The 5,856-nt window shown below is 35.6% G+C and overlaps 1 pseudogene; it reads right to left on the bottom strand.

Annotated features, from left to right (window-relative positions):
* Positions 1-2,642: 2,642 nt before the first annotated feature.
* Positions 2,643-2,845, bottom strand: LOC127116800 (uncharacterized; annotated as a pseudogene).
* Positions 2,846-5,856: the final 3,011 nt, after the last annotated feature.

The following is a 5,856-nucleotide window of genomic DNA, read 5'->3' as shown; positions in this document are numbered from 1 at the left end:
AGTCATAAAACTCATGGTGGACTATGTGATCAATGTATGGTGTCTAAATGACATCATTTATGGTCATCACATCAAGCCTCCTCTTGTACTCCATAACACCATAGGGATGTGCCTGCCTGACCTTCCATCTCCTCGCCCATGAGGCCCCCACAGGGGAATGTTGCACCCCTCTGTCACAGATGGTGGGGAAATGCTTGTATATCCAACACTGATATAAGAACACAAATACAACAAATAATAATTAAGAAATCTTATAATAATTAAATAAGAACTAAACTACAAATAATAATTTCAAGTATACATGTAGTAGGCTCAAATAACCAACAAGTTGTCTGGTCTCAAAGGTTTCCGCAACTTCAAGTGTTCTATATAGGATGGTCAATGCAACACACCTTGGAGCCTAGTTGGTATCGTCAAGGCTATAGAACAGCCACATGTATTAAGCATCAATATAAACACATGACTTGTATGCAAAGAGAGTACATGCTACTAGATATAACATGTACACCCTAGCGGTAACCTCATAAATATGTACCCCAACAAACTTGTCATACTTATCCCGAATCCAATAAATACGAAGGTGAGCTTCCTTGTTAAATTCAAACTCCTTCAGCACGACCTCCTCAGAAACTCTCAAATCCCGTACAACCACAATATATGCGAGAGAATAGCTAATAACATGAGGTGTGAAGAATCTGTCGGTGATGAGGAGATGGAACAATGAGGAGACATCATAGTGATAGTCATCTCCCCAAAAGGAAGATGAAAGGAAGATATTTCCTTGTGACATCGCTCAACAAAAGCAGTAAGAAATGGAGCGTTGAGCATAATAAGTGAGCGGTCAGAAAATGCGAGGAGATCAAAATCATGTATAATTCGCCTGACCTGCTCAGGCATCAGAGTCTTGGGGAAGTTCTTCATCTTTGACCCTTGCGATGTCAATTTCAGTCGGTGACGGCCCTATAACAAACAAATTTAAACAAATTAGCAGTTACTTTTCAACACATCATAGAACAATAATAAATAAATTAAATTTAAACATAAAATATATACCTCTCCTTGCCATAGTCGGTATGCCACATGGTCGACGTACTCAGTAATCACCGACTAGTAAATGGGTCCTCCCGAGAATGCTTCATCAGTGTGCACAGACGACTCCGTCGACATAGTTGTAACCTCTGTGTCAACAGTAACATAAAGGACCAGATTTGTGGTAGCCACCTCATCAGCAACAAATGCATCTGTCTGAACCACCTCATATGAAACAGGGGCATTTGGCTGGACCACCTCATTAGTAACCTCAACAACAGCATGTATCACATATGTCTCGACCGCCGGGTCATGAACATTTTGAACCTGCACCTCTAGAGCATGAACAACCTCAACATCATCGATGGGTTGCTCGCCTGATCTCACTTCTCGATGTCGGGGGCTACGGGGTGTGCAAAATTGCGCATGCTCAACCAACCATTTCCAGTGTGAACTGGTTGGAACTACTCGTCCAACTCGTAACTGGGAAGACTCAGCCTCAGCAACCCTAGCATGGGCTTCCGCTCTATCTGTGACCCTAACTGCAATAGTGTCATCCTTTCCCATGTATTTCATTGCAAAAACGGAAAATTACACAAATAAAGTTAAATTTCAGAAATTTTGAAATTTCCTTGATTTCATCGGAAATTCTAAAACTTCTGGAAAAATCCTTCTTTTTTAACTGTCATAAATTATGAAATTTCAAGAAAAATGCATATGAAAGTATCACAAATTCTGAAATTTCTGAAAAAAATTATTTAAAAATACCATAATTTTTTAAGTTCACGATAAAAATTCAAATGATTTTCACATAAATTTTGGAATTTTTGTAAAAAAACTTCCTAATTTCATAATTTCCGGGAGAGAAAATGAAATTTGCGACATCACTCAGAAAATATGGAAATTCGCATAAATGTTCGGTAGGTTTTAAAAATGAGTGAAATATTTTCCAAAGCTAATATAGTCAAATCATTGAAGTTGGGGGTGTGAGGTACAATTGCCGATAGCATGTTAAATGCTACAATGTTAATACCAAAATGGCCTTTAAACATCATGTGTGACGTGGCAAATCCATGAACCGAAATAAGAAAATTGGGTATGGGGTAAATTTTTTTCCAAAACCAAGCAGTTTACCAAGCCAAAAAACGGAAGAAGATGAAAAACAAAGCAAATACACTCAAACGTTTCATTTTCCACCGTAAATCTGTTTGCATATTATGAATTTGCTACGGAGCATGAATATTTGTGCTATGTTTCTGAACAAGGAAACCGAACAAGTTATATTTAGGAGAGAGAGGAGCCATAAGTCTCTTTCTTTTTGGTTGCTTCCCCTTGCAAAGTCTTACAAACCACGTCAACGCAAACAACCAGAAGGTTCTATCTTCTCTTTTTACGAAGCAAGGTAAACAATATCATCCCTTTCTAAAAAAATACACTCTTTCATTTTTTTTGCACTATATAAAAAAAATTATGAAGATTTGTACAGGTTCTGGGTTTTATTGCAAAAACATTTTTTCATAGTTTCTAATAAAAACAAAATCACCTTTTCATAAAGGTTTCTACCTATTTTGTATGGGTTTGTTGCAAAAAAACAAATAGAAAGGTTTTGAGTGAGTCTGTCAGAAAACCATGTGACCAACCTGATGGGTAGAACCACCCGAGATGATGACCATAATATGTATATCTTCATCCTGACCATTAGTCACGCTCTTATCATAGTCATGATTCATCCACCAGACTTATGTTTTGGTCTCCTTAGAGATCAATGACACGGTAGTACGAGCCTATAAAACAGATACTGTTTAATTATAGTCGTGTTTATCCATGCTTTGATTGAGGTATATAAACATTTATGATTTTCTGGGCTTCAACGATGTGGGAGTAATATGATGGTTTTTGTTGTAACTCTCGCATCATTTATGTTAAATATTCTTCTGTTTAGTCTTGTAATTTTTACATATTTTGTAACAAAACAAAACAACTAAGGTGGAAAATTTTACCGTATACCCCCCACACTTATCCCCTACCCCAACAATTTCGCAAATATTCCAAATTTAACCTTATTAATATAATTTTAATTTTTTACTTTTTACTATTCATTCAAGTCAGTCGAAAGTAATAATTGAGAACCCTTACCACGCGAGCCAGATAACATTGAGTGACGAAATCCGTATATTTTTTTCCAAATCGGAAAACTTAAAGCTATGTTTTCCAGTTTTTATGGGCACCAAACCGGATAACTTATTGTACAATTATCTGGTTCATAAAGTTTATCCGGATAACTTTAACAAGTGATTTTTGATTTATTTTTTATTAATCGAATAACTTCTAAGTAAGAGTTCCGATATTGTATTTTTTGGTAACCAAATTTCTTACCTTGAAGTGTTCCGGAATGCATTTTTTAATTATTATTTTTAATTTTATTAACTTTTGTTACATTTATATTTAGTAGGTATGTATATACCTTTAATGATATGCGATAAAAACTAGATATGTGTAGATACCACTGAGATATTCTCAACTACAGAAAAATTTGATACACGAGAAGAGGAGACTAGGTGGATTAGGGAGGTTAAAATCAGGAATATAGTGACTGTTATAATAACCCATTTGGACACTAATATTGGCAAGAGAGGAAGAAGTGATAAAGTTATATTTGGTTGTGATAGAGACGGAAAATACAAAGAAGGAGATAGTGAAATACAAACTGCTACTAAGAAATGTGGTTGTCCATTCAAAATTAGGTCAACGTCGTTAAAAGATGGTTCGGGTTGGAAGATTGACGTAAAATATGGACTTCACAACCATGGTTTACCGGATAGATTTGAAGGTCACTCGTTTGTAGGTCGACTTAATGCTGATGATCAACAACATATTATTGATTTAATAAAATGTCATGTTCCACCAAGACACATATTATTGTCATTGCAAGAATGAGATATAGGGAATGTGACTCGGATTACCCAAATATATAAACATAAGAGTAAGATGCAGAAATACATCAAGGGTCTTAGAACGAAAAGGCAACATTTATTTAAGATGATAGAGGATTCAAATTATGTTTATTGGAGTAGGAAAAAAGATGAGTTAGAAGTTGTGAGAGATATCTTCTGGGCCCACCCAGAACCAATGAAGTTGTTGAATATGTTTCCTAGTGTGTTGATTATGGACAGTAGATACAAGACAAATAAGTACAGGAAACCTTTGTTTGAAGTAGTTGATATGACATCAACTGAGTTAACGTTTGATGTTGTATTTCCTATATGGAATATGAGCAAACAGAAAAATTTTGTTGGGTATTGGATAAGTTGAAACAATTATTTACTAAGCAAGGGTTATGACCACAAATGATTTTAATTGATAGAGATCTTGCTTTGATGAAATTGAAACAATATTTCCAAGGACAATTAATTTTCTTTGTCGATTTCACGTCAACAAAAATGTGAAAGCAAAGTGCAAGGAGCATGTTGTGAATGATATGCGAGAGCCGATAGAGAAACTATGGTATGAACTTGTAAGGGCTAATTATGAGGTGGAGTACCATCATCAGTTGCAACAGCTTGAGCACGCATGTATGGATTTTAGACCATTTTTTATCATATGAAAGACACATGGTTGACTCCTCAAAAATATAGATTTGTTGGAGCTTGGATCAACCAAGTGTTGCAAACAATTGGAATATACTGATGAATCCAACACTGTTATACAACATGAATATTATCAATTAAAATTATTATGAATAAGTTAAAATAAAATTAAAATAAAACATTTGTACATGTATTAGAGAGGCATATCCCCCAAGCGGCTTACAAGTATAAAATAAAGCATCTCCTAGATATCTATAGAATGTGACAAGTGCAACTTCCCCCCAACAGTATCTACCACATCTAGGCAAGTCCTTAAATAGCGATAAATACTTTGTCTCTACAAGAGTAAAAGTCTTGTCGACAAAAATGGTGCAACCTACCAATAACAACATTTAGGCTCTAACTGCGCACTCAAATCTACTCTAATCTCGCTGATGCATAAAAATCACCTTCAACCTATAATAAGAACCTCTACAACTACGAACCTCTTCAGCTGCCTCCTCCAACGAAACATCCAACAGATCAATAGTTAGAGTAATATCATCAAAATTAGTGAAACCATGTGTAAGGTTACATAACTCCCCTTACACGATAAATGAAGAAGATAAGAAACATTGTTCAATGTAATGGTCATCTCTCTAAATAACATATGAAAGGATGGTGTTTCTGGATGCCATCTCTCAAAAAATGTAGATACTAAATTCTGATCTATCCTCGACAAACTGATTCTTTGTATAGAGGATATACCAGAATCAGACAACCATCTATCTATCACCGGTGAGTGACTGTGCAGAACCCATCCGATCAATTTACTACCATGTGCAACAATCTTTAATTCTTTCTTTGGAACTCTCTCTTAAAAATAATTCATAATATACGTTATAAAATATAAATAATTAACATTAAATTTGACTCAATAAAAAATGACAGAGATTAACTTACTTCGTCGAACCACAAATGGCGAGTAACATGGTCTTGATACCTCACCAAAAGAGACGTATCAAACGGACCTCAGGGGAACTCTAGATGCAATGGACGAGACTCAGGTGCACCTATTTGATCTTCCTCTCAATTCGTCAGTTGTTGAGGTTGTCGTCCACCAGTATATTGTCGATAAACGCTCCCATACCGGCCTCTAATGTGAGCCACTAAAAAAATATTTGTAAGTAAAAAAATACGAATCGGAAAACTGAGAACAAATTTCTCCGGGAGTTTGTTAGAATCAAATATCTTCGGGGCT

This window comes from Lathyrus oleraceus, chromosome 1 (assembly GCF_024323335.1).
Source record: "Lathyrus oleraceus cultivar Zhongwan6 chromosome 1, CAAS_Psat_ZW6_1.0, whole genome shotgun sequence".
Classification (NCBI taxonomy): domain Eukaryota; kingdom Viridiplantae; phylum Streptophyta; class Magnoliopsida; order Fabales; family Fabaceae; genus Lathyrus; species Lathyrus oleraceus.
The sequence above is the reverse complement of the archived record's forward strand: the minus strand, read 5'-3'. Positions and strand labels throughout refer to the sequence as shown.